This window comes from Sabethes cyaneus, chromosome 3 (genome assembly GCF_943734655.1).
Source record: "Sabethes cyaneus chromosome 3, idSabCyanKW18_F2, whole genome shotgun sequence".
NCBI classification, from domain to species: Eukaryota; Metazoa; Arthropoda; class Insecta; order Diptera; family Culicidae; genus Sabethes; species Sabethes cyaneus.
Window position 1 is genome coordinate 80,072,784 of NC_071355.1, and position 18,204 is coordinate 80,090,987.

General features: G+C 41.0%; 1 pseudogene; it reads left to right on the forward strand.

The window, feature by feature from the left end:
* LOC128739773 (fatty-acid amide hydrolase 2-like) overlaps positions 1–15,770 on the forward strand; it is a 30,634-nt pseudogene extending 14,864 nt beyond the window's left edge.
* The last annotated feature ends 2,434 nt before the right edge of the window (positions 15,771–18,204 follow it).

The window sequence follows — 18,204 nt, forward strand, 5'->3', positions numbered from 1 at the left end:
GGCTGTTCGAGCCACAATATCTGATATCGCTGGACAACCCGTCAAGAACAGCAGCCAGGTGGAAGGAGCACTTCCAGAAACTGTTGAACGGAGAGGTAAACGCGGAGATCAGCAGGGACAGAATAAGAATTGTAAGCGATGGAGCCACCAACACAGAAGGAGGTAAAAAAGGCAATCAATGAGCTGAAAAACGGTAAGGCTGCTGGGAAGGACGGTATCTCGGCTGAACTCCTAAAAGCGGGGAGCGAGCGGCTGTACGAAGCAATCCACCGGGCCATTGTCAGGATCTGGGAAGAAGAACAAATGCTGAAGGAGTGGCTGGATGGCCTCATTTTCCCAATTTGTAAAAATGGGCATCGATTCGAGCGTAGAAACTATCGAGGAATTACATTGCTCAATTCTGCCTATAAGGTGCTCTCCCGTATCCTGTTCTGCAGACTGAGACCGTTAGCGGAGTCCTTCGTCGGCGAGTACCAAGCTGGTTTTCGTGAGGGTCGCTCAAGGACGGATTAGATGTTTACCCTGCGTCAGTCTCTAGACAAGTTCTAGAAGTACAACTTGCAGACACATCATATGTTTGTGGACTTTAAGGCGGCGTACGATTCAGTCAAACGAAATGAGCTGTGGCAAATAATGCTGGAACATGGTTTTCCGACGAAACTAGTTACACTGATTTGTGCGACGCTGGATGGGTCCAAATCATGTATTAGAATAGCAGGTGAGACCTCAGCCGTTTTCGTGACGTTGGATGGACTGAAGCAAGGGGATGCACTCTCTAACCTGGTATTCAACATTCCCTTGGAGTGTGCAATACGAAGCGCAAACGTGGAAAGAAATGGAACTATCGTCACGAAATCTCACATGCTTCTTGGTTTTGCGGATGACATCGATATCATTGGAATCAACCGTAGCGCAGTGGAAGAGACCTTCATGCCTTTTAAAAGGGAAGCGACGAGATTGGAGCTTACCATTACAACCACCAGAACGAATTACATGGTTGTTTGCAGAGAACGTGGTAGACCAACTGGTGGTGGTGCCGAGGTGGAGGTATTGGAGGTTCTTATATACCTAGGTACACTCGTGATATGTGACAACGATGTAAGCCGTGAAGTGAAACGATGAATTGCAGCCGCGAATCGGGCTTTCTATGAATTACGTAGCCAGCGGAAGTTCCGTAGTTTGCAAATTCGCACAAAACTGGCGCTGTACAGAACACTAATCCTCCCGGTGGCCCTTTAGGGACATGAATCATGGGCGCTAAAGGAAGCTGATCGACGAGTGCTTGGGGTTTTTGAGCGTAATATTCTGCGATCCATACTTGGTGGCAAAATGGAAAATGGAGTGTGGCACAGACGCATGAATCACGCTGTACCAAGTATACAAATATGCTGATATAGTGAAGGTGGCTGCGGTGGGCTGGGAACGTGGTCAGAATGCCCGATGAAAGAGTAGCTAAGACTATTTTCAGCAGAGAACCAGAAAGAGGCTGTAAACTTCAAGGCAGACCCCGAACCCGACGGATGTGTGCTCGAAGACGATGCACGTTCAACTGATGGTGTTCGTGGGGATTGAAGAACGGCAGCCCAGGACCGACAGTACTGGCGGACCATTATTCATTCGGTGCAGGATCGGTAACGGACCGTTGCCACTAAAGTAAAGTAAGGAAGATTCCAACCTTGCGGTTTCTAATTAATTGGGAATACGAGCTGAATGGCGCAAATTTTCCACGCGACTGTGAGGAACGTGCTGTTCGAGCCACAAATGGAAATCGTGAGGAGCTCTAACAACTATTCCGGGCTAACGATACGTGCAAGTTTTACGAGGAAGTGAACCAAACTCGTACTACGTACGAGTCGTAAGGGCTACACACCCAAACCTGACATGCGTAGGGCCGAGGGAGAGGATCAAATCACGAGCACGAGGTGGTTGACAGGTGGATCGATGAGGGCCACAACGGCAATATAACAGAAGGAGTCGCAACAGCAGTTAACTTAGGTGTGCCTACAATCGACAACAGTGTGCCTGGTTCTGGTTAGAAGAGATCTAGCGAGAAATGGATCAGCTGAAAAACAATGGAGTCACCAGAAAGGACCGCCTCCCGACAGAACTACAAAAATGGCCAAGAACCGCTAGCAATAAGTTTCGAAAACGGAATTTAGGCCTTGCTTTGCTTACAAACAACGAACCTAGTAAGTGTTGCATACTGAGATTATAATGTCTATATGCGGGCTTATCTACCACTTCGTGCCAGCTTGTCGTTAGAACGTACCCGGCAAGCTGGCGAAAAGTCAAAATTCATACCCAGGACAGGTAAAAAAGATAAAACCGTTCCTGAAAACTACAGCCCAATTAGTCCGACATCCACAGTTCTCTAGTTGATTAAAAAATCATGGATAATCACATCCGTGATAAGTTCTTAAATAACTTCCTTTGCTTGTCAGCGCGGTAAATCTACGGATTCATTTCCTAGTAATGTTAATTAAAAAATACGTTCAAATATCATGAAACGGCACTCTCTCGCAGATTTTCTTGTTATTGAAGGCGCTTCGGAAAACACGTTATTCGCTTCAATTAATGAGCCCCTCTATTCCTGGTGCCGGTGGGGTTCTTGAAGAGAATGGATTTCACTGCATTCCACTGCGTGGGCGGCTCACTGTAGTTTCTCAACTTTTACCAGGTGTACAAGTACGATGAGAATCTCTTCAAGCAGTTCCTGTAGCTCGTGATTCATACGCCTCCACCACTTTCCGTTTTCCGTTTGTACTTCGCCAAAAATGGTCCGCAACACCTTTCGTTCAAATACGGCTAGTGCACGTATGTCTTCCGTAATCAAAACTACTATGTTAAGTCCGTACAGGACTACCAGTCTGATTAGCGTTTTGTACATCTTCAAGTTTGTGCGGCGGCGTATGCTCCTAGATCGAAGCGTCTTGTGGAGGGAAAAGTAGGCTCGATTTCCAGCTTCGCGTCGTTGGATCTCCTTACTAGTATTATTGTCGGCGGTGGCCCGAGATTCCAAATATATGAATTCATCAACCACTTCCAATACATCGCCGTCAATAGCCACTGTCCTTGGGAGGCAAACGTTTCTGCCTCTGGAGCCTCTGCCTACCATATATTAGGTTTTCGACGCATTAATTTGTAGCGCTATCCTCCTAGCCTACGTTTTTAGTCTTACCTAGATTGCCTCCGCCGTCCCAAGATTTCTAGTAATGATGTCGATGTCGTCTGCGAAGGCTAGAAGTTGGCTACTCTTGCTGAAGATCGTTCCTCTTGTTTCGATGCCCGCTCCCCGGATCACACCTTCAATAGCGATATTGAATAACATACAGGACAGTCCATCCCCTTGCCGTAGCGCTCTGCGCGATTCGAAAGGACTTGAGAGTGTCCCCGAATCACGAACGTAGCACGTCGCTCGTTCCACAGTAGCTTTGATCAGCCGCGTCAGTTTGTCCGGAAAACCGTACTCGTGCATTATCTGCCATAGCTGTTCGCGTTCAACGGTATCGTATGCTTCTCGGGAATCCACGAAAATATGATGCGTGGGCTCGTTGTACTCTCGACATTTCTGAAGGATTTGTCGGAGCGTAAAAATTTGATCCGTAGTAGCCCGCCTGATACTGCCCTAAGAATTCTTTTGCTATTGGGGATAGAGGACGCAACACAATCTTGGAAAGCACCTTGTAGGCGGCGTTGACCAGCGTAATGCCGTGGTAGTTACAGCAGTCTAGCCGGTCGCCCTTTTTATAGATGGGACAGACTACGCCTTCCATCCATTCCTCCGGTAGTTTGTCTTCTTCCCAAATCCTTGAAATCAGCCGTGGAGTGCCGTTACTAGCGGTTCTTGGCCATTTTTGAAGAGTTCTGCCGAAAGTCGGTCCTTCCCGGTGGCTCTATTATTCTTCAGCAAACCGATTTCTCGTCGGATCTCTTCGAGATCGGGAGCCGGTACGCTGTTGTCGTTTGTAGGTACTCCGAGGTTAACTTCCATTGCGTCTCCTGCTGCTATATCGCCGTTGAGGTGCTCATCGAAGAACTGCTTCCACCTGTCGACCACCTCGCGCTCGTTTGTGATAAGATCCCCTCCCTCGTCCCTACACATGTCAGGATTTGGTGTGTGGGCCTTGCTAGTTTGGTTCACCTTCTCGTAAAACTTGCGTGTATCATTAGCCCGGAATAGTTGTTCTAGCTCCTCACGATCTCTGTCCTCTTTCTGGCGGTTTTTGCTCCTCAGGATCGTGGTCAACTCATTCCTCGCTCGTCGATACTTGGTCAAATTCTCTCACGTGGATATGCTCAGATAGTTTTCCCAAGTTCTTTTTCGTCTCTATCACTTCTTGGCATTCCCCGTCAAACCAATCATTTCGTGCACTCGAGGTTTCCACACCTAGCACCGGGTTGCGGCCTCGTTGACGGCCGAGCATATCCCACTCCATCCGTTTTCGAGAGTCGAAGCATCTAGCTCCACAGAGGAAGGCAGAGCTTCATTCAGTACGCGCGCGTAGTTTTCGGTAGTTCGCGGGTTGTCTAGTTGCTGAATGTTTAGCCGAGGAGGGCGACTTTGTCGCGAGGTATAAACCGTCGATAGTTTTGAGCGCACAAGTACTGCTACTAAGTAGTGGTCCGAGTCAATATCCGCACTCCATAGGGAGCGTACGTTGGTGATGTTCGAGAAAAACTGGCCCTCGATGAGAATATGGTCGATTTGGTTCGAGGTTCGTTGGTCAGGTGATCTCCATGCATATCTTTGTGGGGAAATAAGGTGCTTTTGATTACCAAGCCTCGGGAAGCCGCAAAGTTGGCGAATCGCTGGCCGTTATCGTTCGTGTCGGTGTGCAGACTATGGGGCCCGATCAGCGGTTTATACATTGCTTCCCTGCCGATTTGGGCGTTCATATCTCCGATGACGATCTTGATGTCCCGTGGTGAGCAGCTGTCGTATGTTGCCTACAGCTGCGCATAGAACCGTTTCTTCTCGTCGTCGGGTCTACCTTCGTGCCAATGCACGATAATGATGGTGTAGTTGCAAAAACGGCCTTCTATCCTAAACAGGCACATCCTTTCATTGATCGCTTTCCGCTTGATTTTTGCAAGCAAGATATGACTATTTTAGTGAACAAATAACACTAAACTAAGAACACTAAACAACGCGAATACGAGACACAACACTTATGGTTCTTACAAAAAAACCATAAGAGCCATAAGTGTTGTGTCTGGTATTCGCGTTAACCTTGAATTCCTTTTTAAATTCCATAAAAAAATTCTTTTGCTGTTAAGATCATTGAAATGATAGAGGCAAACCAGCTGCAGACTAAAAGCCTCTGAAATAAACAATCTTATCTGATCTAATCATTAAATGGATCTAAAATTATTAGAAATGAGCCAAGTAACAGATTTAGTAGTGGGGAAAATATATCAAAAGTAGTGGAAAGTCAAAAAGTTTGCTCTTATACCTAATATCTGTTCTATTTGCAAATTTGCTACGAATTACTGACAAATTTCAATATCTGCCTTTTTCCATCACCATTCGAAACACTAAATGGGGAAGAAAACAGACCGATTTCCTTCCTCTTTATGTCGGTTGACCGCTCATACATTGTATCCCACAGCAGTTGCCTCGGTTAGAAAAGCCTGCACGTCCAGTTGAGTAGCATATTGCTCCCAAGCGGCAATAACACTTTTCCTCAGGAAAAGCACAAACACTGGGTATGTGTTATACGGAATGGCTACCGGACAAACTCACGCAGATTAGTCTACGATGGTGCCCGCAGATCTTACCGCAGGCAGTCTGTGTACAGTTTAGGACTCAATAGGGTCTGCACTTAGTTTGTCGGAATCGCACCGGGATTACCTTGATGGACGAGCGGTCGGTGTTGTCCACTCACGTAACTATTGACCGAGCAAATATCGGCTATTCCGACTGCTAGGACATAAAGGGTGGTGGGAGGGTAACAACGAGAGCAGGAAGAAAAAAAAAACGTCAATTGAGCAAACGATATAAAAGTTTCGCATCTGCTGGTTGGCTGCGGTCTCTCATAGCTGATGGTCGACCCAATTTTCTTGGTGTGTTGATGGTTGTTTTCATTGCGGTTGGCGCGGTCAGTCTCACTGTCGTTTGGCTTCAGAATTTATTTGCTTCGGAGCAATAAAGACCGTTTGCCGGGATTATTGAACGGGATATAAAACGCCCACGCAGTTGCGGATTACGGTGAGCTCATGGATTGAGTTGTGCCCGAAGTGTCCCCGGCAAGCTTGTAATTGCTGTGCACGCAAGGTAGTACCGGCACTGACCGGTATTTATTCGAATAGAGACCGTGGAAAGTAATTTCATTGCAATTGCTTCTAAACTTGTAGCCGACGTTAATTCTAGATTGTCGTTCAATCAATTAATCTTGTGACTCTTGTCGCTATCGGACCTTAATACCTGAATTTAAGGTTTCTGTTACTAGCAGTATAAAAGAGGCAAATAAAGATATACTCACGCATATATTTTAAACTATGGTTTTAATATAGTTTTGCAATTATCACTGGGGTTTATTTCAAAGACGAAAAGCTCATAAATTTTGTTCACTTTAAAATGTCCGAAAATCTGGTGTAGGAAAATCAATAAGGCTTGAATCAACAGGATTCACTATTTGTTTTTTATCAATGCAAAAAAGAACGTTAACAATGGACGTACCTATAGAGTTAATGAAGACATATGTGGCGTAATTAATGAGCACATTAATACGTTTGACTTGATAATAATAACAAACGCGTTTTCATTGATTCAATAAAGCCGAAAAAATACTTTTTTGGCAAGCTGCAATCCTATTTGTGGCATTAATAGGGCAATGCAATTGCAACTCTCTCTCTCTAAGGTAATTAAAAGTGTCATTAAAAGCAAACAATGCGGTATGAAACTTAATCCCTTAGTTTACTGTGAATAAAGAATTTATTTTTGGACCGGTACTACCTTGTTCAACGCCAATTAATGGATACAATATTTGTTTTAAATGAGAATATATTTACAGACTGTTTAAATGCAAGTTCAATATGATATAAAAATTTTCGTTTTTGCAGAAGCTAAACATTTTTACACAGCTTTGATGAGGCTGAGAAGCTATTAATAATATAATTATAAAAAAAGCTAGTTCCGTAGTTCGATAAAATTGAAGAAATTTCAAGAAGATCACGTGTCGTATCGCTTGAAAGGATGAAAAGTGTGCTCCCAGCGTGAAATTAAATTGATGCTCAGACTGTCGAAGAAGGTTAAGTCCCTCCTTTGCGTTCAATATTTAGTCTAGCTCCCGACTCATCCCTAATCCTTTGTTGTCAGCTGGTGAAAAATGGTCCTAGGTTGCAAACAGGTCCGAAATTGTTCATTTCCGTATCAACTCATAAAACACCCTGCAGGTCACCTTGACTGTTGACTCTTTTGCGGGTTTGTTTGAACAAGGCGATAGCCTTACCGATGCCCTGCCGGAATCAAGTGGACCGGGCAGGGACGGCCATCATCGGAAGCAAAATTCACAAAGCCCGGGCTGATACCTGCCGGGTATCATTTATCAAATCTCAAATAATCAACTGTTATTCTCTTATTGGATGCTTGTACGGCTTCTTGAGGGGCTCTTCTGACGGAAAACAGGACAGACAGGCCGATTCCGATTTCCCAATATTAAAAGTTTCCCTCTGAAAGGGTCGACGACAGGATGATACGGGCCGACAGGGTTCATTTCGGAATTGAATGTCAAACTGTATTTCTCCAGCGATCAATTTATAACGGCTTTAAGAGGAGTCGGATGAGTAATTAGCTCTAACATTTGATATCAATTCATCCCAAACCAATACATATTTTAATTAAAGAATAATGGAACTGATGTTGTTTGAACTATATGAGAATAGAAAGAGATAGAATTTGAGACTCTCCCCATTTTGCGAAAAAACATTTTCGATTTAAAATTTGGCTTCAAAGCAGTTCGTATGTTATAAGCATCATTACGAACGATTGGGTTTCGGTATTCGTAAATGCACTGCGCATTTACAACAGCAACAGCAGAACGAAACCCAAAAATATAAACTATAACAATTAAACTGCAACCGAAATTAGACATGACACTAAAAATGAAAATAGAGCCAGAAGTAAAACAGTATCACAAACAGAAACAGAAAACAGAAAACAGAAAACAGAAAACAGAAAACAGAAAACAGAAAACAGAAAACAGAAAACAGAAAACAGAAAACAGAAAACAGAAAACAGAAAACAGAAAACAGAAAACAGAAAACAGAAAACAGAAAACAGAAAACAGAAAACAGAAAACAGAAAACAGAAAACAGAAAACAGAAAACAGAAAACAGAAAACAGAAAACAGAAAACAGAAAACAGAAAACAGAAAACAGGAAACAGAAAACAGAAAACAGAAAACAGAAAACAGAAAACAGAAAACAGAAAACAGAAAACAGAAAACAGAAAACAGAAAACAGAAAACAGAAAACAGAAAACAGAAAACAGAAAACAGAAAACAGAACACAGAAAACAGAAAACAGAAAACAGAAAACAGAAAACAGAAAACAGAAAACAGAAAACAGAAAACAGAAAACAGAAAACAGAAAACAGAAAACAGAAAACAGAAAACAGAAAACAGAAAACAGAAAACAGAAAACAGAAAACAGAAAACAGAAAACAGAAAACAGAAAACAGAAAACAGAAAACAGAAAACAGAAAACAGAAAACAGAAAACAGAAAACAGAAAACAGAAAACAGAAAATAGAATTTTATATGAAATACAAATGTACAAAGTTAACCATCAAGAGTAAAGAATCAAAAGTCCGCAATCAAAACGAAATGTCAAACGACTAAAATGAAAAAACAAACATCAATGTCAAAGATTAAGAAATAAATAAAAACTCAAAAATTAAATGTAGAAACTTAAATGCCAAAAATAAAATTCAAAAGGAAAAATTCAAAATTCAGAAAATCAGAAGTCAAAAATTTAAAAGTTCACAATAGAACGTCAAATGTCAAAATTTGTGGGTTAAAAATTAAAGCCAAAAGTCAACATTTTACTCAAAAGTCAATTAAGTTGAATTTTGAAATTGGACTTCAAACAGGACTCGATATTACAGCTAAAATTAGACTCCAAAATTTACGTGAATTTAGACATCATATAGGATTAAATAATGGATGTTTTCATGAAGCTGGACTTTGAATTTTGCTTAATTGGACATGAAATTGTTCTTGAAATCCAACTTGAAAAAAAAAATTAAATTAAAATTATACGTAAATCCAAATTTTAAAGCGGGATTTATATTAATGTTAAAATATTTACTGCAGCCGGACATGAAATTGTACTTCAGTTATACTTGAAACTGAATCTGTTTTTATACAAATAATTAACTTATTGCAAAAAAGCTAGAAAGTTATGTTCCCCGAACTGCTGTGCAGTGAAGCCAGATCTGTGGATTTAGGAATTTTCTGGGGACCTACAGGCCAAGTGTTCATATCTACGAATTTTCAAAAACTTCACAAAAATTGTTCAAAATTTCTTTGAGTTACAAAATTCTTGTTCTATTTGTATTAATTAGCTCTAGTCTTTTTACGCGACAATCGCAAACTGGTTAAGCCTTCAGAAAACACAACAAGGCGACGAAACGAAGTCTAAAAAAAGAAAAAAAAAAGACAACGAAGAACCGTCTTATAGACGGTAAAAATGCAATAAAAATAAAAAAATGTTGAAAAGATGGCGAAAATACGATGAAAAATTGACAAAAAGACAATGAAAACCGACGAAAATACGACAGGAAAAACATGAAAATGCGTTGCTAAGATACCAAAACAGCGACAAAAAGAACAAAAACATGGCAAAAAGATGTTTAAGAAGCGTCAAAAGGGCAACCAAACATGCTTCAAACGACAATGAAAGAAAGACGAAAAGACAATAAGAAGGTAACATTTTTGTTGGCTCGACAATCGACAGAATGGCGAAAAATTGACAAAGCAGTGATGTAGTGACAATAATAACACGGCGGAACGACGACAAAAGTCGATGAATATATGACAAAAATACACCAAATTCTTTTTTTACATGAGGGTTGCGTTCCGTGCAAAAATAACCCGTGCTATTTCGAGAAACCGTGCAAAAAAGTCATGAAAAAAAAGTTCCGCGTAAGAAAATCCATGTAAAAAGAAAATTGGGTGTTCAACTGGTGTTGGCGAAATTTTCGAAAAACCAAGTTATTTCGAGGAACCGTGCATAAAAAATCCGTGCAAAAAAAGAATTGGGTGTAAAGAAAACGAAAAAACGCAAAAACAGCATCCAAAAATTCGTTAAAAACGCAAGAACAAAAATGTGACAGAGAGACGATGAACACGAAAAAAGACAACAAACAGATGACGATGAATAAACAATACAATGACCAACACAGCGACAAAAAACATGACTAAATACGACAAGACAAACAAAAAACACGACAAAAAGAAGTTTAAAAGTGTCAAAATTAACAAATGTTAAAAGCAGAATTCAGAAAATGACAAAAATACGTTGAAATAGCGGCAAAAACCCCATTGAAATATGACAAAAATATGGCAAAGTTAAAAAAACAACGTATACGAATAGAAGAAAACAAAGATATGTCCAAAAAAGGCGAAAGGTATCGAAAAGTCGATTTCGCCAAAGCTTTCAACAAGTTTCCACACGTTCTGGCGGTGGAGAAGTTCAAAAGAATAGGGTTACCAGAATGGATAACACAATGGATCCTGTCTTATCTTACGGATCGGACTTCAACAGTGAAAATTTGCGATGTCTGCTCGACCCCATTCCAAATTCAATCCGGTGTACCTCAGGGCAGCGTCCTGGGGCCATTGCAATTTGTTTTGTTTATTAACGATTTATGTTGGAAATTAAAGTCGCCAAAATTATTATATGCGGCCGCATCAAATTCTACCGAGTAATCACAACGCTGGCAGATTGTTGCGCACTTCAATCGGATATCAACACGCTCATGGATTGGTGCAGTCTGAACGGAATGGAAGCAAACGTGAACAAATGCTGCATAATGTCATTCACCAGGTTGATGATATCCCGTTAGGCATACGGACGTTAGGCATACGGACGCGAGGCATAGTATGCTAGGCATAATGGATATAAGGCATACGGATATGAGGCATATACTGGCGTCTATATGGACTGGCCAAATGTACACGAGGCCGAATAGACGCAAGGCCGAATAGACACGAGACCGAATGGACACGAGGCCGAATAGACGCGAGGCCGAATGGACACGGGGCCGAATGGAAGCTTCAACACACCATCCCGAGTGATGCGCCCAACTGAGTTTTTTCGACAATTGCCTCATCGAACAGCTTATGGAATAAATAACCCGCTGGAAGTTTGCTGCAGTCGACAAGAAAAATGACAACAAATCGGTGAAAATAGATAAAATAGCAGATGTTTAAAAGACCGATCCACACGAAGGAAAATAAAAAATGAAAGACGGATAAACATAGATGAATTTTTATTTAATTTAATTCGAAAAAGTATTAATTATCTGCGAAAACAATCAAGGACTATACATATAATACAAATGTGATAATGAGCGATCACACATTTGGCCGGATTTCGTTTCTCTATTGATTTTGAAACGAAAGTATAACCACAAACTATACAGACAACACGCGAACGATTTTTCCAGGTACCAGAAGGGACGTGAGAAATTCACTCACGGTCCCTTCACAAACACTCATTTGTCTCACTTTTGAATGGAGACGTTAGTTCATTTTCAGGTTCTATAGCAACGCAAAACAAACACTTTTGGTTACCATCTAAAACAAAAACAATCCCGAATTTTTTCACCCGTTTACGTTGAATTTTACTGAATACGGTTTGATCTAAGTTATTGGCAGCCGTGGAGCTATGTGCCGTGCCAGATGCTGGAATATCGCTGGCGAAAGGGTGAAAAGCTCCCCAAAATTTGAAACGGTTTGATCAACAGTGAACAAGTCATTGCCACCTACATCAATCGCTGCCGCCAGGTTAATCCTATTTTAAATGCAATCATGCAAGACCGCTTCCAGCAAGCTCTAGAAGGCACCAGACGAATAGATCAGGAAATTTGGTGGTAAAGCAGCTCTAATAAGCTCAGCCGCATCGCTGACGGGGGTTACTACGGATATAGCAGGATCTTCTCGACTACTTGCTGATATGCTGAAGATCTTCCGTTCCTCTTACAAGCAATGAGAGACCCCGAGGGAACCACCTACCTTAGGCACAGAGGTGAACCTCACAGAGGTGAAATATTACTACATAGAAAATTATGGTCCAACTAACCTAACCGAACCAATTCAGCCAGATATACGGGTAGCCATTAAAAAAGTTGCTAACTATTGTAACGCAGAAATGGTTAACATTAAGCGAATCAGTTGGTCGCTGGACTTTCAATATGCAAAATGCTTTGAATGAAGGACATCGAACCCTATTATACTCTGCAGAGTGATGGTCAAGTACCTAGACGGATGCTCTGATTCCGACTTACTATGATAGGTGAGGTGAGAGATATTGTTGTTATGTTTTATTCAACTGATCAGCTGTTTGTTTCAAGTCTAAATTGCCAAAAGTAATGGAAACGCATGACGCATGTTGCCCTTTGCAGTTTCGAAACGGATTTGATGTCTCTGTAGCCAAAGGAATATCAGTTGGAACGCTAACCTACACCGGTAAACCGGTAAACACATCGCAAATTCAGTATTCAGTTTGATAGCAAGTTAAAGTTCTTCATCCCAGTGCTGCCGACCAGGCAGTAACTACCGCGGTCCGTTAACAAGGTGCTGGTCAACCTACATTGGTTAGCCCACTGATCTTATATAGGCAAACATCATCCAAGCTTAAACCGTTGGCCAGACGTTTCTGGTTCAACAGGTAGCTTAAAAAGTGTTCATTACCACGGTTAGCACCGCCGCAGCAAGCAGAAATGTGATACAAGCCGGAATGATTGCTGTCATCCAGGTAGGACCGGCATGGCAAAGGTCCCACTTTATCAAGCATGTGGGTTCGAAATGATTACAACTAGGCAGGTGATCGAGAACATGAACAGCTGCATAAACCACAGCTAATACCAGATGCCGGGATCCACGCAGTATTGCACCTCCTAGCTTAGGTATACCTATACTATAATGTATTGTATATTGAGTATACTCAATCTTAAGGATAAAGCATTACCGGATATGCCCACGTGCACGCGCTATTTAGGAACTGGGATGACTAGAGCTATGCTAGACGCATGTTCATTGCCTTCCCCATTTCATGCCTCAACTGTCTACTATTGAGGAGTTGATGAAAAATACGTTTTGTCTTATTATAGCGTGCCCCCAAATTAAGACCGTCATTATTTCGAATAAAATTGGATAATTTATTTTATTTATTTATTTAGTACTATACATTTTATTAATTTTAAGATAATTCACAAATCCAGTAAAAATGACTGGACTGGCAGATGATTGGAAAAGTATTGCAAACCTTCCACCGCGGATGGATCAAATCGATAGCATTAACCAGCCATCTCGCAAGCGTCGTGCTTATCGCTACGAGCATCCTCATAACCACAATGAGGAGCACAGGTTCCCTCAATGCACCTGATCAACCAGATATAGTTCACATTTTTGAAAAAGCCACTAATGCACAGCTCGCATCTCAATGAATCCTCCATTATACAAATCTGTAAACTGCTGCATGCTCGTCTGTTGTAGTTCTTCCGATGTAATCGAACACAATGCCAAACTAACGATAAATTGAGTTGTGACTTTCGAAATACTTATCACAAATCTGTTTTGGTGATAAATAAAGACTTCGTGTCCGTTGACGTTCCATACTCATCCGTTTCACAAAAATGTCTGCCGATAGGACGCAACCGATGATGTTTCCCAAGTGCGAAAGTGCGGAAGTTGTTCACGTACCGCAAAGCTGAAGTGACAAGATTATTCTTCTGCCCAGCCTTTGGCAGCACAACTGTCTTCGAACGAATCCTTTCCCAGCTGGATCTTCTCCTTCTGGACTGTAGCGGCAATGGTGAAATTCGTGAAATATTCACGAACTCCAGGTCTTCGAATTCGATGATCTGCGGATCGAGTACAATGTGATGCAAACAACCAAATCATTCGATTGCTGCAGAGAGACGAAACAAAGTTCTTTAATGGAAGCTACTGGAGTGCTTGCTTCACTTCCGGCATTGTGGTAATCGCACGATGTCACTGCTGAAGAATGCTGTGTCGATCTGAAAAAAGTCGTATTGTATAATAAATAGGCAGCAAATTTTTCATCATACTTACTTCGATTCATACTTTTCATATACAGCTGCACCATCACCATTGGTTCTTACAAATTCTTACAACTGTCAGGCAAACTTAGATAGGTTAATGGGCTGCTGAGATTGATATGCGAATATTGGGTGCTGAGCTCCGCATGAATTGGTGAGATATGCAAGGGACGAAATTCACTCACTGCAAATGAAACTGGTCCCTTAGATTTTTAACTTTTTGTTCTACGCGTGGTGTCTGTATAGTTTGTGGTATAACCACAAACTATACAGACAACACGCGAACGATTTTTTCAGGTCCCACAAGGGACGTGAGAAAGTCACTCACGGTCCCTTCACAAGCACTCATTTTTCTCACTCGTTAGTTCATCAATAGGTTTTATAGCAACGCAAAACAAACATTTTTAGTTACCATGCAAAACAAACAACATTTCCTTGCCAACCCAAAGCTATGGTCAATAGCAACGGAAGGTACTGTTATTTTTGTTACAAAACTTGACGACACGATGGATTTGGCGCTAATCTTAGTTGGATATCTCCTAAAAATTATTGGCCGCGGATCCCAAGTACGACGCATTCATCTAAATTTAAGGCAGCTCCAGATCAGACGTCAGACGAATAGAGCAGGAAATTGCGAGTGGACTGAAAACTAAATAACAGATGATAGAAGAAACACCCATACTTGTTGTGCCAATCACCCTAAAGGAGAACCTGGGAGTCAAAGATATGAGTAATACGGGTGGAAGAAATCTGAAGAAAAGGCGGATTGCTGAACATGATGCTCCCGTGGACTAATTAATTAAAACGAACGGAGATATCATATTGCTGGTTAGGAACACTCCAGAACTTTGAATGTGCTGGGAAACTTATAATAAATGCATACGCTTTGTGGTGAACTGTAGGAAGATCTTCGGGTGGTGAAGTAGCTTCAATAAACTCAGCCGCATCGCTGACGGGGGTTACTACGGATACAGCAGGACCTTCTCGGCTACCTGCCGATATGCTGACGATCTTCTTATTCATCTTACAAGGAGGGAACCACTGTAACCTTAGAAACAGAGGTGAATCCCACAGACCTGAAATATTACTAAGTAGAAAATGATGGTCTAAGGTCCAACTGGCTTAACCGAATCGATTCAACCAGATGTACGGTTCGCCATTGAAAAAGTTGTAAAGCATTTTAACCCAGAAAAAGAATGAAGCAACTCAGTCGGTCACTGGACATTTCCATGTGAAAAATGGTGCGAATGAAGAACATCGAAACCTATTATAATACTCGGCAGACTGATGATCAACCAAATACCACGTTTGACAAAGAGATTCTCAAGCACCCATGAGGATGCTCTGTTTTCGATTTACCGTCGGTAGCCAAGTCGAAGACCGAGTCAAAGTACAATTTGATGTCTAATGTCAAATCTAGTTTCACGTCCAATAGGTTGCCCATGCTGATGAGGCACGTTTGTCGTCTTCTCTATGAAATTTAATGTAGAAAGATGCTTATACATCATAATGTATGTTCGATAAACCGATTCGTTAGAATACAAAATAAGGCTGTATGTTTAAATTCTAATAGTTTTGCTAACCGTCCTTTCGTATTCCAATTGCATTAATTTTCTTCTCCACGTGGGTCATATGGATTTCCAAATATCCTATGACACGTTCCAGCGTTACGGGACACAATCCCTACTATGCAAATCAGTTGCTATTTCATTAAAATCCTGACATACAATCCCTGACATGGCCTCGTTAATCAACTATTTTACAAGGTATTTGCCAAAAAAATGGTGAAACAGGATGCAGTTCACACAGTAAAACTGGGTGCTAATTGTGTCCCGTAACGCTGGAATTTGTCCTATTAAGGAAGAAAGTTGTACGTGCAATCGACAGTCTATCAGGTCGCAAGTGAGCTATTAGAGTTGTGTTTAATTTCAATGTTTGCGATTTTGCCAGTCCGGAGACGAATATGATCTTCGTTTCTATTTATTTTCACGGGATAACTCAGATTTATCCGTTTCGACAGGTAGGCGCTTACAATGCAAGTATAACAATTATTTTTTCCATAGTTCGTCACATTTTGGGTATGCAAATCATCAGTTCCTTTCATTAATTGGAGTATACTGATGTAAGCATACCTTGCATTGATAGAATTAGCACTACATAGAAACATTATATGTGCAGCAGCTGAAAAGTGGCGAAAAAAACTAAAATTCTAAGACTATGTAAAATATATCAAGAATTGCTTACCTCGTCAATCTACATAAACAGTTTATTGTAATGAACTAACGAAAATATCATAGCTAATCGGGTTGCTGAGATTTATGCGCAAGTGAATTTCTAAATTCCTAGTAGAGCAAAAGAGACAGGTAGTGTTTGAGAGCCATATTAATACGTGAGATCCGTGAGATGTGCAAGGGACGAGATTCACTCACTCCAAATGAAACTGGTCCCTCAGATTTTATGCTTTTTGTTCTACGCGTAGTGTCTGTATAGTTTGTGGTATAACCCTTTCTTCGATGATAAAACTACGGATTTTCCTCAGCAAAGTCTAGCAAAGCTGGCTATACCATGAGAATTTATAAAGTGCGTGTCCAGTCTGCATGAACAGCTTTGACACAGCTCTTATTTAGATTGATAGTTATCTTCAATCTGTCAAATCAATATAGCATACGAAGATACTTGTCAACTAGACTGGAACATTCAGCATTTATTTTTTTCTCCGCAAAATTATTTTCCAAATGATGTCATTAACATTTTTCGCTAGAATATCCTGTGCCCGTTGACGTTTGCCAAGTTTTCGACAATGAACCAATCAGTAGGTATGTGTAGAATTGTTCTATGATTCTTGTTTTAAAATTTAACTTTTAGAGCGGAACTATAAACTCTTTTTGGTGAGAAATGAAACAAAGGTACAACCGACGGGTCTAGAGCAATAAAACATCGCTAGCGGAAGGTGTAATGTCGCATGACAGCTGTACTCGATTAACAGATGGGCGTTTTTTCCCAGTTTGGTATGTTTTATTTTGCGTGCTATTCGTTCGTCGCTGCTGGTCCAAAAACCGTCTGAACCCTTTCAAAGTTCCGGAAAATTAACTCCTCATAATTACTCAATTTAGAAGCCGAATGTTTGTTTCTGTACACCTTCACTTCAGATGAGGCGATTGTCTGGAACGCGCGACTGCCAAATGAACCCGTCAGATACATATTCATTTGGTCAATCACCCAACCCAAGCGCGATAGTTTAAAATAAATGTTATTTGAAGGTTAGAAGCGAAGCAGTCGGTTTGCAAAATATTATTTGCTGGTTCTTTTTCCATCACTTTTTCTACTAGTTCAACATAAAATTATAGCTTAAATTTAATTTCGGACAAAAATTTATTTGAAATTTGATTTATCCCATTACCAACGATTTTTGGATGCTGACTATCAATAAAATCTAAACAAGGGACGTTGCAAAATGATCTGTTTTCCACTCGAGCAGTTTTTTTTTTCATCGTTACCAAAAAGCGATCGCTTTTTGCACGCAAACGGTCTTAATTTCAACAAACAGTAGGCCCAATTTATCCAAAAATTCATTTCAATATCGGTAACGAATCGTGAAATGGAAATTTCACAAACAAATAGATTTCGGCATTCGTTCGCAGTTTTCCCGCGACCGTATTGATTCGTTTTTCCGGCCTCTTAATTCCTTCATAGGAGATATATTTCATTATTCTAATCAAATTTGGCGAAAAAAATGTTTTCCATAGCACGTTGCACACAGAAGCCCACGCTGGCGCTGGCTGGTTGCGGTTGAAACTGCATGCATCGAATCAAAACACACTTCAGACTCAAATTACCATATAGATTGTAACACACATACACACACACACCGCCACACTCGCGGTCAGGCAGCTGAATTACGTGGTTTGAATGCCTGCG